Raw genomic sequence first — 25,273 nt, forward strand, 5'->3', positions numbered from 1 at the left:
TCCTAGGTTCCGGCGCCTATGATAAGGAATAAAATAAATAATAGTGAAATAAAATTAACAGTAAAAAAAAAAAAAAGGCAATGAATGGAAAATTTCAAAGCCCCTGGGAGGGTTACCATTGCATTCTAATAATAGGAATATGAAATTTCCTCTTTACAAATCAGGGATTCCCAAACTATTTACGTTCGCAGCACTCTTAGAAATTTTAAATATTTCAAGTTATATTGAAGGGAGGTTAAAGGGCGAAATTTGCTCCCTCTGGTCTGGCACCCTGGACACTTGACCCCCTCCCCCACAGTTGCAGCCTAGTTTCCAGTTCCCTGGCTAGGGAAGAAGGCAGTTTTCACACGTGGAAATCTTGGGGGCTGCTAATTGGAGGGGGGGGGGGACGAAAAAATACCGTTTCGATCGATTTTTTCAGGGTTCCTCCTTTCACTGTCACTTCTTTTTTACGGACGGATTTCTTTTTGTCCCGACGGTGACCGCAAAGAGGGTTTTTACATGTTTCTAGAAATCAGAGTGTGGTAATTACGATTCAGAGATTATTGCAAAACATGTTTCAAAAATTTCTTTGATGAAAACCGTCTCAAAGATTGATATGACAAGCTGGTCCATGAGCTGGATAAAAGGAGTTGAATTCGGAGGAAAGCAACAAAAAAATCGAAATGCGGCCGTAGACAGCTCAATTTCTCCACTGTCACTTCGAATTTAGTCAAATATTTTCCGGCTTGCGTGTTCGTAAACCGAATGGATTTTTGTTGGTGGTAAACCGAATTGTGCGCAAACCAAGACGTTCGTAAACCGAGGGTTGACTGTGTCAGCATCCTCGCTATTAGCGGGAATACGAAGACTTTGAATAACAGCCTTTGCAAAGTTCAAGTAGGTAGTAGAATTCCATTGCATTTAAAATGTGTATGACCATCAACAGAAATCTTTTAGATGTTGTATGATTCTATCTATCAATGATTTCATACCATGGCACATCGTTGCAAAACATATTATTTTGGAGAAGCTTTCCAAAGTACAAAATTTGGGTGCAAAGTTGATGTGTTGACACGTCGTCAGATAGACCCCAGCTTAAAACCACTGTATACGCTGCAGGGGTTAATTTGTTGCGTCGAATGTCGTGTGAAATAAATGTATTTAAACTCTTCTGCTGCTGTTAAATTTTTTTCTGGCTTTTCGCAGAAAATGGCTCTGACTTTTGCTTTCATGATAAAATAAACTTACTGCTCAAAACGTACGCGAATGGATATATAGTTTGGTCCTTCTAAATAGTCGATAAGGTTCATAATTTTCGGACAGAACTCAGAAACGGAAGGAAACTGAACTCTTATTCACGAGTTAGAATTCAAAAAAAAATTTGCTTAGCAAAATCACAACTTATTTGCGCTTAAAATTGTAAATCTTCGAAATTTTGGGGGAAAGTTGTGAAAATAAAAATAAAAATTTCCGTATTTATTCATCTACATTGGCTAATTTCACTTTTATTGCTTTTATTGCGTAAATATGAAAATTACGCTTCTTCAATGATATGAATGTAATAATATTGGGAATAAGTTAGGAAAATAAATAAAAAAATATAAAAGAGTAAAAACCTGCCGCAAAAAAATAGTGACTACAGACTGCACTGAAATGTTGAGAATATGTATTATCTCAAAACTAGAGTCATTTCGTCAAAACCAACACCAGTTTTGGAATCGGCAGCCTACTATACCCTAAAACCATTAAAAGTGTCTTTGGTAAATCGATTTTTTTTAGCAGTGTTATAGATGATATTTTAACACTTCTAACGAAATTAGACATTCCTTGTCTCTGCTCCAGTCTGTCTCTCTCCAATATGGGAAATCGTTTTCAGTTCATTCAAAGTTCTTTATGTGACTTTTTTCAAAAACGTTATAAGCGGTATCCGAATTGGACAAAAACCGAGGCTGTCATGTAAAACCAACAGATCTATCCACCCTATTTTGTAGGCTTACCACCATTCTACCATTCTCGTGAAGAACGAACTCTTTCCCTTCGGTAAAAAAAAAGTTTAACGCACCCACCCCCCGCACTCATGAGAAAATCCTCCGTACACTACTGAATGGAATTCACTGCACACACAATGTACTTACAGTTCCCGTTTGAACTGGGACAGAAGGAGTCTTCTCCTGAACTGGGGTCTTCCTTGCACCTATAATGATTAGCTTAAATTTTTCACAAGCATCTTTATAGTTAATTTACTGTGCAATCGAACAAAAAACTATAGCATTCACAGATCTGGAACCCACATGTCAGTCTCCCGTATAAAGATGTCATGGGTCTTAGTAGTCCTAATCTGTAACGAATTAAGTTATTCAATTAATAACAAAGCAGGGGAGATTAGGTCTGAATAGGCAGGTCCAAAGAAAAGAAACTAGAACAATAATTGTTTTAATGTAATTATTATACAGTATGTCATCAAATGGAGATAAGTTCCTTTTGGCCGTTAACTTCATTTAGACTGCTCATGTTTCAAATACCGCTACACAAGTAGGACGCGGATGGGGTTCCAGCTTGGTGACCCAGGATGAACCTAGTATTTTCTTAACATTTTTTATTATATTTACCATTAAATCAATATAGCCCCCCCCCCACCCCGAGAGTCGTTTTCTATCGTTTTTCGAATAATCCGATCAGTGGCGTCGGAGCTGTGGATGCTGAGCACCCATAGTAATTTTTGGCATGCATCCGACACCTGCAGAATCAATTCAGAAAGCAAATTTGTTTGTTTAAAACAAAGATGAGTACCCACGGGTTCGGAACGCTTCTGAAGCTCCTGATCTTATTCCTTGGTAATTTGAGGTAGTTTCGGTGCCATTCACCCCGAATTTTCGACTCTGCTGCAGAGGTGTCCAATATAAAAGCTCTCATGGAACCCTTGCTGGTTATGAGGCTGTTCCGCAAAGCACTATGTGGCCAGGGGTGGCGTGAAACCGATTTATTACCTATGCGGGACATTCTTTGACACAGACACCTTTAACATATAAGCCGCATAATTGAAGTAACCTAGAAAACTCGAAGATACGCAATGCGTTCGCATTAAAAATTATGATTTTCTATGGAAATTACTCCATCAAATATATTGATAGTTGGAATTTTACTGATGAAATATTTTTCTTCAAAATTTGTCTGCAATTACTTTTTTTCTTGGATTTTCCTCATTTAGCGACTCCTTTATAGCGGTGCCTCTTGAGGCCGCAATAGTCTCATAGCCCTAGAGTTATTCCTGTATGAAGCACTTCAACAAAATCCAACAGACTTGAATATTTTGATTATATACAGGATGTCCTGAAAAGTTCAATCACGATCTTAGGCTGAAGTTTCCTTACTCCTTTCGAATAAAACTTTTGAAAAAAAAACGCCGCAGAAGAAAGACATGACTAATTGATTGGTCATCATGGCGTCTGAATCCCAACTTCATCGAAAACTTGAGATGCAATGCTCCACAGTGAATGGCTCAAAGGTGGTAAAGGTTCGTGGTTCGTTCATTAGTTCCGGCTCTGCTACAGAAGCTGGTTCTGCCAACGGAGGCCAGTTTGTACAATGTGATACGGAACTATGTCAAGTCCAAACGGTTTTCAGACATACTGTATTTGTATTTGCACAAACAAATTTAACATGAATTGCTTATTTTTTCCCCTTTTGGGGGGGGGGACCACAATTTTTTTTTTCATTTCTGATAACAAAACTGCGTAACTCGCATAATTATTTTGTTTGATGTTGAATATACCGTGAAACCTCGCTACAATGACGCTTTTCGAAGTGTTGCTTGGAAATGCCTATAGTCTAATATTAACCCTCAAACAAGGCAGCTTAAGCGACGGTGCAAGTGGTGTGGTACTCATCATTTTGAACATTTTCTGTACACGAGGGCTAATTAGACAGAGACCTACAATTTATTGCCGATTCCGAATGGCAGGCTTGTTTTTTATAGTCATCCAGAGGTTGGTGCGCTAACCCCTCGATGGGGGACTCCCTGCTGTAGCAATTTTTTGCTGCGGTCAAGTCGCCGTTTGTGTTGTACTCCTTTGTGAGGAAAGTTTTCTGACGAGGACGAACCGGGTATCGAACTCGCGACACCTCTAAACATCCTTTGGTACTTAAGGCGAGTATCTTATCGACCTGGGCTACCGCGCCCCAGTGGTGTGGTACACCCGGGTGGCAAGTGATAAGGGGCGGCATCTTGGGCCAAAGTTAGACACCAAATTTTTCAAAATTTTTCAAAAGTAAAATTCCAACACACAAGACATTACGCTTTTGAACCGTGTCTTAACGACGAAGATGAGGAACGGACAGGCTGGGTCTGGGACCATAATACCAGAAACAAGAATATACTGTGTGACAAGAGGCAAGTGTGCATTATGGTGCCCCAGTAATTTTTCTCGAACGATTGAATATAAGCAAATGAGAAATTCGGCTTCTCACTTGTTCGGTCTCCTCCTTCAGCCCATACTCCTCTGCAGCATAACGCCTTTGAAATAAATTTCTTAATAAATGTAATTATTCTTGCTTTTTACCCATTTCCGAACAAGTGTAACTAATTATGGTTCATCAATAAGAGCTGCAATGTGGATCAAGTTATCAGGCATAATCAAGACCGATAAAAAATAATCCTGGACCCCCCAAAGCGGGTAAGTTTACTTAAACGTGGGACGTATGGTCACGCTTATTTTGTTCTGCAATAAGGTGGAAACGAGCATGAAATACGCAAGTTCCACTAACTGAAGGATGTACCTAGACCAGATACGTATTGAGCTCCTGAAAGAGGCAAAGAACATCTAGAGAGGAAAAATAAGAAAATAAGTCGTAAATTTTATGATGCATTACTATATACTGTAGTTGGCAGTAAATAATGGCTGAGACATTTTCTTTGAGAAGTAGTTTTTCCCTAATAGGCTACAGGACAGCTCAATGATTCTGGAAATGTGTGGAAAAATTGATAATTATTTCGCTACACGTCTTCCCCGCTTACCAGGACCCGTGATGTTCCGTTAACAACAATAGCCAAAATTGATCTTTTAATTAAAAAACTCAAACCCCGTAAATCCCCTGGAATAGATAAAATCTGTAATCACTTCCCTAGTTGCTGGAAAATTGCTATCATAAAAACTATACGTAAACCCAATACTGACCCCCCCCCCCACTTTTTCCCCAGAATTACCGCCCAATTTCGCTCCTTAGTAATATTTCTAAACTCAATTTCTAAATTCAATTATCAGACCGGAACAGCACGGAGTTTCTAATGGACTCTGTTAACAATAGGGAATATGTTTGCCCTTTGACGCTGGATTTTTTTCGTTCCTTCGACCGCACTAATCACTATTGGCAAAACTTATAGATCTGAATTTTCCCGCGGTGATAATATATTTTGTTAGGAGTTACCTAGAGGGAAGAAGTTTCCGAGAGTAGATTGGGGAAAGCTCTTCGACGCCTAGACAGGTCAGGGCCTCGGTCCCTCAGGGGAGCGTTTTGGGGCCACAGCTTTTCTCCCTGTATGCCAACGATTTTCCTGGTCCTCAGAGAGGAATTATATCACAGTATGCAGACGATGTTTTACTGTTAACAAATTGTAGAGATCCCCAGAAATCCTTTGACAACCTGCAGGAAACCGTGGAAGAGGTCGAGGGCTATTGTATAGGGGCGGATATTGCCTTGAATTATGAAAAATGTCACTTCATGTGGCTACATAAGCGTCAAAACCCCCCTACGTGTCCCAATTATTATCTTGAACTGGAAACATTAAACTCAAACCCAAACCTCAAATGAAATATCTTGGGGTTATATTTGACCGTAAACTTAATTTTAAAGCACATACAGAACATGTCAAACAAAACGCCATTAAGAATCTTGGAACGTTGAACCGCCTTTATTTCCCCAAAAGTAAATTATCACTTAGAAATAAACTAATTTTGTACAACTAATTTTGTTAGACCTACAATTACATATGCGCACCGGTGTGGGCTTTCGCCAGAAAGGGCAATTTGAGTGGCCTATAAAGTTTTGAAAATAAAACATCGTCAGCTCACCGGGGCACGGTGGTACATGAGAAATTTGGACATCTGAAGAGATATTGGACAAAAATTCGTTGTTCGAACAGGTTAAAAAATTGGCTAAATCTCAGTATGAAACTATCCGTGAATCGGAATTTGGACACACCTCAGAGATTGTAAATTATGATCCGGCTGCAATTGTCAGGTACGGAAGGTCACAGAATGTGCTCTTCCGTCCTTGGCAGTTGTAGGAAGTTGAAAATTTTTTGTTTGTTTTAAATATAAAGTAAATGGGATTTTTTAACATGCAGTTTTTTTTTTGACCGACGCTATTTCTCTTAAGATTCTGTACCACCTTTTGGTTGGTAATTAGTCAAAATTTGTGAGCCTCGTGTCAGTAGAATAGTTATACGCCCGAGTGGCGTGGTGGTAAGATGCTCGTCTATTACCGTGAAGGCTGCTGTCACAGTCGTGGGTTCGAATCCGAGGGAGGATATAGATAAGATATTTTCCCTAACGCACTTGAGGCGACCGCCGGTAGACAGAGCCTTCATTTCCAACCTATCTCATTAATGGCAGTAAATTGCAATATAGCGATATGGTCAGGTGTGGTGAAGTAATAGTATGGTTGGCTGTGAGACGTGCCTTGGGTGAAGGGCACATCGGAGGGGCGTCCTGATTGCCCGTGAAGGGGTCTGGCTGCGGTCTTGGTTTTTATTGCTGTCCCAATTGGTTAGTTTTAATTTGAGTTGCCTTACCGTTTGTTTTTAAAATTTTTATGGTTTTTAATGTGTTTTTTATTGGCCCTCGGAAGGAGCAGGTGATTAGAGGATTAAAGAAACCATGGTGCTCGAATGATTGAGTGTGCTCATTTATTTAATAAAATATGTCAATATTTGCTTTCCTGGACGTGTCAAAATTTTCTTTGCACTTACATCTGCCACATACATTTCACATAGTCATTTACACATACATTTTAGGCCCCCCTCAGGGGTGCCCATCGATAAGACCAGAAGAGCGGCAAGTAAATATGTGCCGTGGAGCCGGCGTCGCAGTCTCAATTCAGGTCAGGTTATTCTAGTGGCTATACCGCAGGCTGCAAACGCACATACGTGTAGAACATTTGTTGTTTTTTTCCACATTCTTTAACGTTAAAAATGGAAGGTGTTAGTGAGGCTGTTGGCCAGATATTTTCCCCCCTTTTTTTAATGGAGAGGATGGAAAACAGAGTAATTTTTATAATTAAATATATTTTCAGCGTGTAAATATTATTCACGAGGATATTTCAGCATTCTAATTGATTTATCGATTTTGGATTTTCTTTAAGCCGTACTTCAGTTTATAAGGAACTACGAAAATCACATCGGAATGAAAATGTATTGTTGCCCTTCATTGCCTATTTTGATGGACGTGGATGATTATTACTTTGCTTCATTTATTTATGTATAATTTTAGGGTAATATAATTACATCATCGAGAAATATAGTGAAATCTCGATATAATACTCTGCGGACCAAGAAACCAATATTGTTTTAGAGAGATTATCGTTATATCGAGAGGCAGCAGTTAGCGTATAAGCATTTTCAAACAAGACTTAAAAATATAGTTGTAGAGGGAATTATCGTTATATCGAGTATCGTTGTAGTCAAAAATAGTGTTTTTTTAATGTCACCAGCTTCTTTGCATAAAATTTCTGAACTATAACTTTTCTTTAAAAGGGCATTTTTATTCATAGCTTCTTTAGAAATACGTCAGAAAAAAATCCACAATTTTTTCCCCCTCACATTCTAAAACTTACCTCAAAGAAATATTGTTAGTACCTGTCTATATTTCCCAAACCTGGCTTTTGAATAAGTATTTGTATATATTTTCCAGTTAAAACATGCAAAACCCAATTCATCAACACAGTATTTTGTAATTTCTAAAGAACCCGAAGTCGTTTATCATAACGCATTGCGAGTCTATTTCGAAAATGCACCTTCTGTACCCATCATTGACAAACGTGGATTAATTTTGAGAATTATATTATGAAACATGTGGTCTATGTTCAAGACGGCAACATATGAGCATGACGAAATTTTCTACAGGCGGGGGACAAAACTCTATTTGGGGAAAACACCATTTTTTGATACAGCCAGTTTTCCTGATATTTTTAATCAGATGCACTATCACGGAAAAAAAACGGCCTGGCCTTATTGAAGGGCTAGGATGGACATGGAAATTTATATGAGGGACTAGTAGACAAACCCACTATTTTGCTATTAATACAATTAATTATCAGTTGCGATGGCTATGTAACAACAAAGCCAATAACATCCAAACCTGCATCAATTTTGAGAATTACATTATGAAGCAACGAGCCATATATGTTCAAGACACGCAAAATATGTATCTGACAAAATTTACTGACATTTGGCAAAATTCTATTTAATACTCTGATTATACACTACTCCCACGTTGATATCAATAATATAATAATCACTTGAATATTCCAAGTTGTTTTATGTGAAGAATTTATGTATACTTGAAATCTTGCCCTTTGAAGTGTTTTCAATACACTAATAAAGTCAGGAATTTGTTCATTATATGGAAAAATAAATTGACATTTTTTAACACTAACAGTCGAGCTCCGTTGTAACGGCACCATCCGTCCCAAAGAATTTTGGCGTTATATCGGATCATGGTTGGAATAGCGTTTCTGAGAGGCTTCATTACATAAATTCACACGTTTACAATGAACTACTGTATCTCTTAGGTTAGGTTATTTTATTTATGGATTAACACTATTTTACACGCATTCAATTTTAAGAAAATTCATAAAATTTCAAAAACTACAATATTACTTGAATATTTCTTGATAAAACTTAGAGATACATATTTTACACTTACCTCTGAAACTATTTTAGTTCTACATAAATTTAGCGATGCATTTTATAAGTACATAAACAAAGGAAAACTATGGCGGGGCGTTGCTTTTTTCCCCGCACACAAATTTCCCGTTTCTCAGATGTTAAAGAACACCTTTCAACTCTTTTCACAGAAAAAAAAGGATGGGAGAAGAGATGATGTGCAAAAAAAAAAATTTCTTGGAAAATGGACAGAGACTTCGTATAATACATACTTGATACATCCAAACACCAGTTGGCGATATAACGGATTGTTCACATTATGGATCACCCTATATGGATGATCTCTTCACTGAAAATTTCCGGCGGTAAGCAGGGTTATCACTACAATGGGGGCGCTATAACGGGGTTCAACTGTACTCTCGAAATATGCAGGAACCAGTGGCGGAGCGATGGGGGCGATCGCCCCCCAAGAGCCTTCAAAAAATAGGCGATGGGGCGATCCCCCTCCCAAGAGCTTTCAATCAAACATAATTCCGTTACCTCATTTTTTTTTCTTTATTAATCCTTAATTTTTTTTTATTCTTCTAATTTTTAGCAATTTTAACGCAAATTTCCTTTCGTTGAAATTTGTGCACCCTAGGAAGTGTGACCTTGAGCTTTCTTCTGGTGGTAAGCCGTGGGTTGGATCATGCTGGGCAGGAACCCATACATACCCCTATGCCTATGGGCACATGTGTAATTATTGCGGGGGAAAGAAGCAAACGTACACCCTTTCATAGGCGTAAAGTTATTAAAAGTGTTCGGTAGAGGGGGGCTCAGGTCTCATACAACAAAACCTTATTTATAAGACGCGTCGTGTAAACGAGGTTTCAATCACACCGCTGAAACAGCGGGTCAAAGCGTCATATATATATAAAATAATCGTATAACATGAAAATGAACCCTCTCCTCTTCCGTAAAAATTTCCCTAGGGAAATCGAAATCAAAAATTAAAAATTATTGTAATTTAAAATCATATTTCATAAAATCAAAATCAAGAAAAAAATTTATTACAAAAAAATTACTCAAAACAGTGCTAAGATTGACATAACATTACTGATTCTTAAATCTGAAACACTCTCGTTTTTGATCAGTTTTGAACATGTTTTGATAAAGATTTAAAATAAAAGAATGCGTTATTTTTAAAAGCTTCGGTTTCTATATCCAAGCAAAAAGTCAATAAAGTATTCAGCTCAGCTCTTTTGATAAAAATCAGTTTTTTCAGAAAGAACCACGTTAAATGCGGGTAAAATGGTTTTTCCGTATTTCACGTTGTTCTTTCCAAAGTTTCCTCCGTTTTTCAAATTCGAATATCTCTGGGAATATTGCACTTAAAAAACATGGAATATTTCGGCACCAGGAGAGACAGGGCAACAACTTTCTAATTGGAAGTTAGAGGACATGGGGACCGTATAAAAATTTAGATTTTTTATTTTTTGGCACATTGTATTTTTTAACTCTCAAAACTGGTACAGGGTAATTTTTGAACGCCTTTCAAGCATTTTTCAAACTATAATCGTTTCTCTACGATGGACGGTTGATGAGATAAAGGCCGTATTAGCACTTACAGGACACCCTGTATACAGGTGATACTGAATTCTGATGGTACTTACAATAACTATGAATTCTTTCGAAAATACTACAGTAAATAGAAATGAAACACCTTTTAAGTGAGACAATATACTAGGGAAACAACGTAACTATACCCAAAATGAGAAGCGAACAACACATAGGTGGAATAGACTTGGAAGTCTGGGGGGGCACGGCCATTATTTCTAGGGGGGGGGCACGATGATGATGTTAATTCATATATGCATGTATGCATTAGATCAGTCAACTTCACTTTTGACGCTGGGGGGCAATGCCCCACACGCTCCCCCCCCCCCTCCCGGTATCTCCGCCCATGGAACAACAGCTAGACGCGTTTCGGAATTGTATGAAGTTCCTTCTTTCAGTGGCAAAGAAAAATGAAAAGATAAATACTCCTTATAGCGGGAGTTACACGCTGTTCAAGACAGAGTTGAAATGATGTTTATCGTAAATATTTATCTTTTAATTTTTCTTTGCTAATGAAGAAGGAATTTTATGCAGTTCCGAAACGCATCTAGTTGTTGGTCGCTTCTCATTTTGGGTATAGTTACGTTGTTTCCCTAGTATTTACTACAATAAAATAAATTTTCGACAATTATTTACAATGATACTTGATTCTAATGTTTGTTACAATCCCCAAAGCAGAATATACCGAAATCTGCGACGTACGCGCAGAACAATTAGTGCTATTGCAGAACAATCTGGAAGATTTTTAAGAAAAATGTAGAAAATTTTAGCAGGGGCGCAACTAGTGGAGAGCAGTGGAGTCTGGTACTGCTGGCGCTGGACTAGAGGGTGCACCAATTTTACCCTTTAACCTCTCCTTCAGCATTACAAAAGGGGCGTCAAAATGCCTACTTACCCAGGCTGACAAAGCATCTAGTCGCGGTACCGTATGCAACTGCGATTCATAAATTGAAGTTTGAAATAATTTCGCAGCAAAAGCTTAAGTGCAGTGTTTTTCTGTCAGATTTTAGGCAACACCTTTCAAAGTTGAGAAATACCTCAGGTATGCGTGATCATATATTCTGTTTTGAACATTGTCCTGTAACTCAGTGGTTCTCAGCATTTTGTTACCAGCGGCCCAGTCTTGCCCAATTCATGGTTCATTTGCGGCTCCCAAGAATAGTTTGGTAGACGTTTTTACATATAAAAGAACCACTTCAAAGAATAAATAAGCATACAAATCAATATCTCCAGCTTGTCGCGACGCCCCTGATCAGGCCCGGAACTAGAGGGGCAATTTCCCCGGGCAGCAAAATTTAAGGGGCGGCAAATTTCAGGTGGAAATAAAGAACACCATTTAAACATTATCGATTTTTAAAATGGTGGGGGCGGCAAAAATCCTAGTTACAGCCTTGCCCCTGACAAAATAGTTACGCCCCAGGAGCCACATCGCACGCTTTGAGAAACACTGCCGTAACTCATAATTGTTGTTCCACTCGTTTTGATTAAAAAAAATTTCAAGCACTTAAAAAGCACTTGAAAATGATTATAATGTTTTTCAAGGACTGCAACGATTTTTTAAGGACTTTTAAAGACTTGAAAATGAACTTTTTCCCAAGGATTTTCAAGGAGCATACGAACCCTGTCCCTATATGCCAGAGAATGACAAATCCCAGGCTCCAGGCCATCATGGCGACTAGAAAGTCGGTATTAACAAAAATAATTTCCCATTTCACTGCAGTGTGCCTTTCGACATGAGGAGGTGGTGGGTAAGGCCCCTTTCACACGGAGCGGATGCGGATGCGGGTCCGGAAGAAGTTTTAACAATTGGAATATACTGCGCTTTTCAGACGAGCCGAAAAATCCCTGCACCTAGGAAATGTTCATGCGGGTCCGGACGTCGTCCGCATGTGTCAAAACCTAAGTGCGGGCTCCGCATCCGCACATAGAAGTTTTGACAATAGGTTTATTCGGGGCTATTCACACGATGCGGATGCGGAGCGAATTCATCCGCATCTATGGCTACTTTTTGAAGGTGATTTTTCATGGAATGTTTTTAATTATTTTCCATAAATACCCTTAAAAACACCATACGATGGTCCCTGCTCATTAATATAATGTACCTACATACGTCTATCCCTCCGTTTCCTTCTGAGATGGAGATATAGCAACTTCAACTGCCTTTTGTCCATATTTCACAATTTTATACAATAAAACCTGCCAACAACGGCCACTGACGGGACCAAAATTATAAGCCGTTCTGTTCATTACGAATATTTAATTGACTACATACTTTAATAACTTTTAAATTTAATTTAAAAATTTTAATTTTTTTTCTTTTTAAATTTTTAAAATTATTTAAAAATATAAATATCTGAAATATTATTTTAAATATTTGTTATTTTTTAAAATTTTTTAACTGTTAATTTTTTTAAACTTTAAAAAAAATACTTTTATTAAACAATGTTATCCACGTACGGTGTTCACTCAGGGCCGGATTAAGTCGTTTGAAGCACTTGAATATTTTTGGTGGTTCCCCGATACCTACAAGTTTATTTTACTCGATATTCAGTCTATAAACTTAAAAAAATGAAATTTTATGTTTCAGAAGTGAGACTAATCTAAGGATTTCACTCTAAAAGGTTTATGAAAGTTATTTTATAAAACTTGAAAAATGTAACCAATAAACACATCTGTTACATTCGAGAGAACTTAACTGATCCGCCTATTGGTTGCATTTTTCAAGTTTTATAAACGAACTTTTATAGTGTAATCCCGGCCTAAGACAGAATTGTGATGTGAATATTTCTAAGCACAGGCATTTTGAAAGTCTCCACCCCTCCCCTTTTTCACTATTTGCAAATTCTTTGATATCTCCTGAATTTTTTTTTCTTTTTTTTGGAACATCGAATGTTTTGGATGTTTTTGGATTTGATTTTTCGAACATTGGATGTTTTTGGAATTTTTCTTCCATATTTTTCCGAAAAGACGGATTTTTTTTTTCAAAATATTTTGAAAATATTTGAAGACATTTTCTCCCATCGACTACTTGTGAGGATCGGAATGCAGACATCTTTATTCCCATATTCTATGTGGCTCTAGATTAAACCACCAAAGAATGCCTCTAGGCTGCCTATGGCCACTGAATCAGGGGTGAAGGAGAAAAATAATTACAAAAATTGCGAAAAAACAGTTTATATGCACGAATTTCGAACTAAAGATGCGGGCGATTCGTCCGCATCTTCAGCACTCGTTTGAAAGGGTATGCGGACCCGCATCCGCATCCGCTCCGTGTGAAAGGGCCCTAACACAGCAGTTTCCCAAACTTTCTGTTCCATCCCCATCTTCTGAAAATTTTTTCTCTCATCGCCCCCTGGACTTTTCCATCGCCCCCAAGGGGCCATATTGCCCACTTTGGGAAACAGTGATCTCTGATCATAATAATATATTCATAATAATAACTTCAATAATAATACTCTGTTCCCATTCTTCTAATCACCATCACCGAATAATATTACCCCAACTCCTTGAGTTGTCTTAGCAACAATTTCATGCTCGGCTCTCTTTCACACCTTCCGTAGTTTTGTAATTTTCGAACTCCAGATAATCCACCCTCGGATAATCGAGGTCCTACTGTATTTTGGATTTCGATAACAATTCTTGTTCCAAACAATGTTTGTCGTAAAAGCTTTTAGCCTCAAGAATATCTGTATAAGCCTTTGATGTACTCGCGAAATGCCCCCAAAATTAGAGAAACTAATAATGAGCTATAGTACTTACCAAGAAATACTAATGATCTGCTACAAGTTGAGCGTTGATGAAAGATACAACAACGATCGGCCTTAGGATTTGAGAACAGATGGCGGCAGGCCCGTTTCCAGAAATTTCGTTTGGAGGAGGACCGAAGTGGTAGAACAATAGATTTGGTCATATTTTCCCCTTTATTTCAGACATTTTCTCCCATTTCGGGGGACCCCCCCCCCACCCCCCGCTACGTCATTTGATGGCGGTATCTATGACTGAAAATTTTAAGAAAGTTCTCGCGCCTCCTCAGGGAAACATTTCCAATACATCTGGGGCTGTACTATCTACTTATGCTTATCAGGAATCCGATCCGTATCCGCATCGATTATGACAATATAAGCATAAAAGGGAAATTTTCGTACTATCGACGTTCCCCCTCCGAAAACAAGCATTGTATTTCTCCGAATATTCGGAGGAAGATACGGATAGGGGACACCCACTCCTTAAGCATCGGATGATCATATTTTCTAATCGCGATGGCGACTGTTTAGTGAAAAATTTATTTCTTTGACTTGGAAATTTATTACGATGTGACTTTAGTAGTGTTTTTTCCTGAAAGAAAACTGTGCAATTTCGTCGGCCTTTTACAATTGATTCGATTTAATTAGAAATCTACTATAATATATATATATATATATATATTATAGTAGATTTCTAATTAAATCGAATCAATTGTATTATAATATATATATATATAATCTCTCTAAAACTATATATTTTTTTCCTTGGTCTGCAGAGTATCATATCGAGATTTTTTTTTCACGGTATATTTCTCGATGATATAATTATATTATCCTAAAATTACATATATAAAATAAATGAAGCAAAGTAATAATCACCCACGTCCATCAAAATTTGATTTTGGTAGTTCCTTATGAAGTACGGCTTAAAAAGAACTTCAATCAATTAATTAGAATGCTGAAATATCCTTCTGAATAAAATTTACACGCTGAAAAACTCTTCATAACTCTTCATGTACTTCTTTTATTTTCCATCCTGCCCATAAAAAAAAATATCTAGCCGATTGCCCACTATATCATCTTCCATTTTTAACGTTAAAGAATGTGAAAAAAAAAACAAATGTTCTGCACGCGCATTAAAAATGAATTGCGTTGACACCGTCGTTGAACAAAAAATTCAGTAAATGTATAGTATTAGTTGTATACCCCAAGCTTAATTTTGATTGGTCAGCGGTCGATCGGCCAAAGGGAAAAATCGCTTTTCCCTGTGTGGAAAGCGATTTCTTTTGATTTCCCTCTTTCGCGTCACGTGACGTTAAGGAGTGAGCCTACGAATAATTCCTTGGTATCGTTTTTCGGATTATTCTTAAGGTCATGCTTATGAACCGATGCTTATAATTCGGATCGGATGAGAATAAGCATGAGCCGATAGTACAGCCCATTCGTGTGCGTGTTTGTGTTCTTCACACAAATTGGCATAATAGGCAATAGTATACTGGTCGACACAGTTAGAGGAGTAGAAAGGTTAGAAAGAAGTTAAGGGGATTCGACGCCCCCTCTAGTTCTGCACCCTGTACAATGGACCCGCTCTCCCTAGTTGCGGCTTTGTGTGTGTATGTAAATCAAAAACTGCTTGAAAAGAACGGTAGGTGTGAAAATTGTCTTAGTGCAACTCTTCGATATTACCCACATACAACGTTTTGTCTATAGACGTTTTTTTCTTTTATTGCAAAAACAACAGTTAGACAGCTACATTCATATACGATACAAAAATAAATACCAAAAAGATAGAATAATGAAATCAAAACACACACAATGCAGCTCTTAGGGACATATTTCCTCCCCGGTTCATACTTATGCTTTTAATAAATGTTCCAAAAGTTTGCTATGGAATTTGCAAATATAAAAATTTATTGCTTCAGATGTCTAATTATTTTTACTTCTGATGATTTTTTATGAATTTATTAGAAATGGTTGGGCCTCCTGGCAATTTGTACATTTTTTGGATGAGGTACTAATTGGTTTCTTGCTAAAACGTTATAATCGGGATCCAATGAATTTTATTCAAGTATTTTAAAATATATACCTCGGTTTTAGGCCTAATCACGCTACTTGTAATTATAACTGAGTTTTAATGTATGCTCATGTAGGGAAGCATAAAAAAAAATGCATTGTGTTTAGAAAAATTTAATTTTTTCTTCATCGGTTTTTTATATTGTTATCAGTGCAAGAGCGCCAAACAAAGAATTAGTTTCTCTCGAATGGAACTTCACCATTCAGTTCCTCGAATTTGACTTTTCCCTTCATTTTTATGGCCGGGACCTGACTGCGGCGCGGTTGCAGGCGGTTGAGGTTGTGGGGGGGGGGAAAGGCATTATCTATAGTTTTATTCTGTCAACGCACAGATGCAACCGTTGACGGCGGTTTTTTCAACCGAGGAAATCCACATTTTTTGGACGGTTGGGGTAACCGTGAAGCTGCCATCATCTATTGGAAAGGTTTGAGCACCCTGATGACGGTTCGGCTGGACTCGCGGTTGCTGTCTTCCATTGTCTATTAAGTGGTTTGACTAAGAGGGTGATGAGGACTTGGTTGAAGGGGTGCAGAGAAGAGCTACGCTTGTCCTTAAGCCCCAATCCCACGATTACTTGGTACGCGACGCAGGGAAAGATAATTAAAGTAAAAGATAATAAAAGGTCTTTGTTGGACATAAACCGCAAAAACCACAGCCGGCGTTGGAATCTTAAGGTCCCTACACACGCTCAGTTATACCTGCGCAGTTATGCCTGTACAGTCCAACTGTGCAGGCATAACTGAGCGTGTGTAGGGGCCGTCAGTTGACCTGCGCAGGCGACCTGAAGGGAATGGTTTTTCGATTCGGTATAACTGTACAGTTATGCCTGCGCAGGTATAACTGAGCGTGTGTATGGGCCATCAGGTATAACTGTGCAGTTATTTTTTCCCGATTTCTTATATTCGCCCTACTTTCTTCCCTCTTCTTTTTTTCACTGATAATGTAATAGAACAATAAAACTGAATAACATGTTTTGGAGAGGGATTCCATTTAATTAGAAGAAAATCTTCTAATGGCCTAATTTTCACGATATTTTCTTACAATTTCATATCGAATAAAAAAATCGAAATAAAATTTTGAAATATTTCGACCATTGTTAAAATTCGCAATTTTGTTTCTGAAATCACTCTTTTCAATAAATTTTCCCGAAATTATGCACCGAAACACACAAACTCTGTATTCAAATAATGTGCTATGACTATTAATTGTTTATTGATTATTTAGAGAAGAGGTTTTTAACCAGGGTTCTTGGAGATTTTAGAGGACCCGTATATAACGTCAGATTATTTTAGTATTCTTTCACATGTAGTTCCTTTAGAAATCAAGATTCCTAGAAATCAAGCAGGTGTTTATACGAGTCAGTTAATGTTTGCAATTGTTTGCAATTTCAAACGCCGGATTCCCACTCCTTTCTTGACCGAAAACCAGCAAAGCATCAACGGGACAAAAATCACTCACGGGAAAATAATAAATTTATTATTTTCTTTTACATGTAATTCTTAATGAATCTCATTGAATTTGTTTTTTGAGCACATCTCGTCAGATTGCAACGAATTTCAACTTTCAGCTCAAACATTGAAAGAAAAAATTCAGATGAAATTACGCTAGTTTTAAACGTAAGAAAACAATCGCAAAATTCTGAGAGAGAGAGATATACGATTGATAATATAATTATATCATATATTGAGTAATACTATTAATATACATACCATAAGTCAATTTCGAATTGACTTGAATTAATCTTAAGAGGTCGCGCGAAAAATGCATTGTTTTCTTTCAAAGAAAAACACTACGTGAGTTACCATAAAAATTTTCCAAGTCAAATTTTTTTTTTTTTTTAAATCGACGCTATCGCGGGAAAAAAATGCTATCAAACGATGCTGGAGGAGCATGTATCCCTTATCCGTATATTCAGAGGAGAAACGATGCTTGTTTTCGTAGACAGTTGACGCTCGTTACAACAACCTCACATTATAGCGATCATTCACCAATCTTTGCACCACGTTACCCGTTTTTTTCTTTTTTTTGAGTCAATAACTTTCAGTGCCATAACCAATCCAACTACATCCAAAGCATCATCTGTGGAAATCATACTAGAAAATTCCGAACTTTGTAGACTATGTGAAAAAATCCGAACTGATCAAAAGACCTCGAAGACAGATATCGAAGAACGAAAATATCCCCACAGATTGCCTAGAACCGGTTCCAGAAGCTTCGCCTGCACAGGTATAACTGAATGGTGTGGATGCATCGAACCGTTCAGTTATGCCTGCACAGGTATAACTGCTTTTCCAAGGTATAACTGTGCAGGTGACCTGAAGGGAATGGTTTTTCGATTCGGTATAACTGTGCAGTTATGCCTGCGCAGGTATAACTGAGCGTGTGTATGGGCCATCAGGTATAACTGCGCAGTTATTTTTTCACGCTTTCTTATAGAGAAGAAATAGGGTAGAGAGAGGGAAACCCCCTTTTTTTTCTCCGCAAACATTGTGTCACGTGACTGCCGTCCTTCCCTGTGCTGGTAAATTTCATTCTACGGCCATTTTCTATGGTAAGTAGGACGAGGTGTATGAATTAGTTCTTAAATCTTCGTGAAAAATGGCAACTGCGTGTTGTGCTTACGGCTGTTCCGAAAACCAAGTCAAAGGAGGACTCTTCACTTTTCACAGATGTGTATTATTAAATATTTGAATGTTTCTGAATAATTATAAGGTATTAAAGTTCGCGCGTGTGAAGGAAGTTCATCAAAGCGCGTGTTTTCTAGCGTGATAAGTCTTAAGATCTTGCATATTTTTCAACAATATTTGTCTTAACTTATGAGGCAGGCTATTGATAATTAATTGAATAACTACTCATTTTTGAAGTTATATCTGAAATTAGTTGCAATTTGATCCTTTTATTTGAATGCTGTCCGAGTATGCTTACATGTTTCTCTTGGCGACCGCATTTTTACGCCAAATGAGATTCGTGTTTTTATGACTGAAACAGCCAAATTTTTGTATGAAATTAACATCATTGGAAATTAAAAGGTTTAATGAGTGCCACAGTATTTTTAATTTACATTTGTTTACAAAGAAATCTAGTTTTTCATGACTTTTTAGAAATTAAATTTTTGGAAATTTATCCTAATCTGGAATTTTTTTTCCATGAACAGAGATATTTTTTTTAAAAAACAAAAAAATGGTTTTATTTTTGTAAATTTCTTTTGCCACCTGAAACATGAGGTTCACAAAAATCATCATTACTAATTATTTTAATTAAATGAAGTTAATTTATACTGATTAAAAAAATATAATTTGAAATTTACACTAACCACAAAGAAAAAAATGCTAAATTAATATCCAACTTTTTTCAAAATTCTCAAATATACTACCAGTTATCATATTTAAAAATGAATATATATAAAATAAATTAGGGGACTGATTTAATTGACTGATCCAATGTATATGCATATATATGAAATCATTGCCCTCCCCCCAGACTTTCAAGACTATATCCGCCTGTGATAAAGAGTTGATATAACTTTTGTAGAAGTTTAAACAATTTATAAAAATATTTCAAGAAATATTAATTTTTTTTTGCAAGCATTTCTTTTTTTCAAAGTTAATCGCCTGATGAACAAAAACCAGAATGTAATAAAAAACACAAGAAATTTGAATTTCTAAGATAGAAAGAAGGAATAAAGCTTATATTTTATTTGACATTCACTGAATTTCTTAAAAGCCTCAACTTCAAACTCGTTGAATTCAAATTGTGATTTTAAAAAATTATCAATTTCTCGAGGGTTTACCGCGGAACTCCTCTGAGAAAACTTTATTAACCATCGAACTGAAAAGAGTTGAAGGAAAATAACACGCGTCGCCAAATTAAAGATACTAGCCAACCACTGCAATTCCACCAACGGCAGTCACTTGGTGTTATGTTGGCGGGCGCTGCATGAAAGAAATGAATAGATACTTGCTTTCTCTATATTATTTCTTCTCTAAGGTCCGGACTTGTCCCGACAAGTACGGGATTTCCTTCACGCCGGCTGTGATTTTTGCGGTTTATGTCCAACAAAGACATTTTATCATCTTTTACTTTAATTATCTTACCCTGCCTAGCGTACCAAGTAGTCGTGGGATTGGGGATTTATTGGCACACGGGGCTTGAGTCATGAAGAGAGACTTCATTTTTTGAATATGTTTACATTGGATGTCGTGGAGATATGATCGAAATTTTCAAAATTTTCAACGGGATGGATAAGATGGACTATGAGTTATTAGTAAACTGTCAATCGACTGCTTTTCCAAGGGGACACCAGTATCGATTGGTAAGGGACAATTCTAGGTTATGGTGTCGCAGGGAATTTTTCTCTAATAGGGTCGTTAATAAATGGAATAGCTTACCCCCGGAGGTAGTAAATTCTAACACAATTGACACGTTTAAAAAAAAATACGATAAACATGTTGGGGTAAATCGAGAAGCTATCCATACTTAGAATAAGACAACCATAAGTATTCTTTATGGACATTGTATAATATTTTATCATGTATATATATATATTGTTTATAATTTTTGTGATCGCGTATTTTTAAGTGGGTTGCTGTATTTTTGAAATATGACATCCATATTTGTTATGGGCATCTTTTTCTCAGCCACATCGTTGGGCATTTTCCCTGCTGTAGCGTTGTATTTGTATTTATGTTTCCCTTTTCTGTGATCGAAGAAAATCGGCCTAAAACAACCGGATTATTGTATATCTATACGTAGTAGTATGTACATATGTATATTGGTTTGCGCAAAGGGGGGGGGTTTCGGGCTCTAACCCCCAACCTAAGATTATAATGTTATTTTGCGCTAGAAAACGTAACACCCCCCCTTCAGAAGAAGAAAAAATTTGAGCCCCCCCCCCCCGAGAAAATTCTGCTGCTATGGTAGTATGGGATACTTTATGTGAAGACAAAGAATATGGGTTTCCAAAGCAAAAATTTTCATGTTAAATTATTTTCATTTAAATTATTTGTACGAATTAATGAATTTTCTTGATTTTATAGTCTTGTTTGAAAATTATAAACGGTAAATCAAGAAGTTAAAAGGTACTATTTGTGAATACAGACATGTCATCAATGGGCAAAAGCTTAGTGTTTCTTTCCATTTTAAGAGAGGATACAAGTTTGGTGTGTTATAAAATTTTCTTTGAATTTCTAAAATCGTTCACGTTCTAGACAAATTAATTGTCTAGAAGTGTTGTAGTGAGTTGAAAAGTCTAGAAGTGTTGAAAAGTTGCTGAAGTGAGCGGAGCTCAATACTTGCTGACGTCACGAGCAGCGTGCGGAGGCCTTCTATCCCTAGGAGGTATCGGCTCACCTGGGGGTCCCTCCCTGATGTAAACGAAGCTCATTTGGCCGGTCCCAGCGGCGGCATGCAGTCTGAATAGATAAAAAAACTATCTTGTGCTATACTGAAACTGTCTCACCATGGACCCTATATGTGAGAGGGAAAGGCTGCGCCGCGTAGGCTCAGCTTTTTTTTCTGATAGCATGTAGCCATTTAAAGTTTGAGCGGTCACATGCATTTTTCGCAAACGCAGTGTGACCCGTTACAGATAAGGGTGCTGTCTTCAATTATTCAAGGATCGTCTGTGGGGAATCGGTCAAAGCCGTCCGGATATTATATATATTTTTCCTTGTGATTGGTAGAGAAGTCAAAGCCGTCAGGAGATGACGCTCGGTGTTTGGTTGATGTGTCACATGTTGTTGCGCGTGTGTATGTCCGTTCCATGCGTTTTTAGTGATTTTTGTGGTTTGTTTTTGTTAATTAAATAAATTGAATAGATTCTATCATCGTCAATCACTACACGTCTCTAAACGAGGTTTCTGGTATCGAGGTAGCTAAGAATTTATTTCCCCTGGTTGATGGAGATCCTTATTTTATTCATATTATTCTACCTAATTGCTATCTAAACGTCGCAAAGAGAGACGTTTAATACTTTCACAGGGATCAAAAAATTACATTAATATAGAAAGTATCTACATTCTTTGACATGGAAAAAGAGCTGGAAAAAGATATTCATCGAGTACATATAGATGTGTTTTTATTTGTGTACATTATTTTGTCCGGTTAACTATGAGCCTTGATTTTTATCAAGCAAAAGGAGAAGGAAGTAGGATTCTAGGAGTATTTTGCATTTTAAAATAATAATTCTTCATATGCTTTTGATATTCTGCTCTCTTTTCATCTGCAGAGTTTTCAATTATTTATACAATTGCACTTTTGATACAGTTAGCATTAATTTTTTTAGCTGGTAATGTGCATCAGAATTCGTTACAATGTTTATAAATATAACAGATTATTCAGTCTGCCCCTCAAACTTTTTTTGCGAGGGTTACCGGAACAAATGTCCAAATTTATTGTCAAAACAGCTAATTCATCAATTGTAACATTGTTGTTGCATAGCAATTTTTTAATAAGTGTGTTGCTTATTAAAAAAATATGATTTTTATTAAAATAAATTGTAATTTTTTTTAAAATTTTAACTATCTTTAATTTTTTATTAATTTTAATTTCAAATTAATTTCAAATTTTTAATTATATCAATCAAAATTACAATTTTGAAGTTCTAAAAATTTTTATTTTTATTAATTCAAATTTTTATTTTTATTAATTCAAATTTTTATTTTTATTAATTCAAATTTTTATTTTTATTAATTCAAATTTTTATTTTTATTAATTCAAAATCTTAATTTTTAATTAATTTTTTTTAAATATTATTTTTTATATTTTAAGTATGTTTGCCGTCTGCGAACACTAGGTTGGGCCTCACTGATCGAAACCTGCACTGTAAAAAATCGCCCCCAACACATCACCCTGGATCCACGCCTGGCAGGAACATTGAGATCACTCACATTTACTGAGTGAAATCTGGTGAGAGAGAGAGAGAGAGAGATAAGAATGCACCTATAGTGGCCGATTGTATTCTACACCAAATGTCGCATCATCTGCCTACGCGTAAAACAAGCACAAATAGTCTCTACCCCAAAAAACTCTCACCAGATACTTTGATGCGGCGAAATGCTGTTCACCTCTCTGTGTTTCGAACGTGCTACTTTATTGTGAATTGTATCTAGAGATGTAAAATTCTCGAGAATAATCTTTCGGAGAATATTCTCATCGAGGAGAATATTCGATAATATTCTCTGTTAGGACTACTGTTATAAATTACTTGAGAATATTCTTATAAGTTCTTGATGAGAATATTCTCTTTTTACGTGTATAATATAGTTACATGTAATATCCTTGAGAATATTCTCTGGAAGGACTACTTTCATAAATTCTGGGGAATATTTTTATATAGAAAATAATTGTCATTGGGGTGATTATACTAAAAATTGTTTTGTTGTAAATGTTTCAGGCAATGAAAACTGATTTATATTTCACAATACGAGTAGTGCACCAACTCCTCGATGAGTATAAAAAACAAGCCTGCCGTTCGGAATCGGCAATAAAATAAAACTTTGAATGAATGTTCGCAGCTGCAAATTCAAGGCCCCATCCCCACCAGTACCATTCTATAGTCTCCCAACAAAACACACCTATGTGACGCCACTATGGCGTCATTCACAGAGAAAGTGTTAAAAAACATTCTTTGACTGGAAGCTTTAAAATCGATGCCGAGTGTGGCCATCGATTATTGTTTATATTATAATTATATAAAAGATTATAATTGAAATTCACTATAAGCGATTGATGTTTTCACGAAAATAACTGCGGCAGTGTCCTCACTGCCTAACCTTTTTTCTAACAATTGCTACTATTATTAAGATCACACTCGTGTACAAAATTAAGAGAACAGCACATTATGTCGAGTTTCTAAAAAACGAGTGGACAGATTTTTAAGGATATTTGGTACGAATACACAGTTATAACAGAGAAAAAGATGTATCATACAAAAGTCATAGTACGCATGCATGATTGTCAGTAACGCTCATCATTGCAGGAATGTCCAAAATCCACGTTGCGAGATCGAACCAAAAATGAGTCTAATATGGGGTATGGTCCCCTCTCACAGTCAGACAGGTCGCACAGCACGACGGCATACCGGACACGAGGCAGTTGAGTCCCTGTGGCAATCGGTCCAACTCCTGCAGCAACGCAGTTTTCAGTTCCGGGATGGTTCTTGGAGGGATGGCGAGATGCAATTGCCCTCCCAAGAGCGTCCCAGACATGTTCTATAGGGTTTAGGTCAGGAGATCTGGCTGGCCAATCCATACGTCGAATATCCCCACTTTCCAGATAATCTTTGACCAGGTGAGCTCGATGTGGATAAGCGTTGTCGTCCATGAACAGGAACAGAGGGCCAACTGCGATCCTGAAAAGTCCAACATAGGGCTCTAAGATCTCCTCTCTATACCTCCTAGCAGTCACGGACGCTCTGCCAAACACATGGAGGGGGTGTCGGCCGTCCAACATGATGCCTGCCCAGACCATGACACCTCCACCACCATAGTGGTTCATTTCCCTGATATGGGAGGGATGGTGTTGGGTACCAGGCTCTCTCCAGATGAGTGTACGTCGAGAATCAGTATGCAGGCTGAATCTTGACTCGTCTGTGAAGAGCACGGTGCTCCACTGAAGTCTGGTCCAAGGCTGATGTTGTCTGCACCATGCTAAACGCGCTCTCTTGTGTGCTGCAGTTAGCGGGACGCAAACAGCGGGTCTTTTGGCATCAAGCCCTCTCTCATGAAACCTTCGGGCAACAGTAAACCGTGAAACTCGAGTTCCATGCAACATGCAGCTCACGTGAGAGCTCTGATGCTGTAGCAGTCCTGTGGCGCCACGCTGAAAGTGCCAAATAACGAGCCTCATTGGTCGTCGTGGCTCTTCGACGACTTTGTTCAGGTCTTCTCGATATGGATCCAGTGTCCTGAAACTGTTTCGACAAATTACAGACGACACTGGGCGTAACATCGAGCTCTGTAGCCACTTGCACTTGTGATTGCCCTTCCTCCATCTACC

At 37.4% G+C, this 25,273-nt stretch overlaps 1 protein-coding gene across 2 annotated transcripts in view; it reads left to right on the top strand.

The window, feature by feature from the left end:
* The window catches only part of LOC149080361 (oplophorus-luciferin 2-monooxygenase non-catalytic subunit-like), a 127,537-nt gene that overhangs the window by 54,997 nt on the left and 47,267 nt on the right, over nucleotides 1-25,273 (top strand). The gene's annotated exons all lie outside the window — the stretch shown is intronic.

Source organism: Pholcus phalangioides, unplaced genomic scaffold (assembly GCF_987345545.1).
Source record: "Pholcus phalangioides strain wild (caught in Gottingen) unplaced genomic scaffold, Ppha-v1.0 ptg000011l_1, whole genome shotgun sequence".
NCBI lineage: Eukaryota > Metazoa > Arthropoda > Arachnida > Araneae > Pholcidae > Pholcus > Pholcus phalangioides.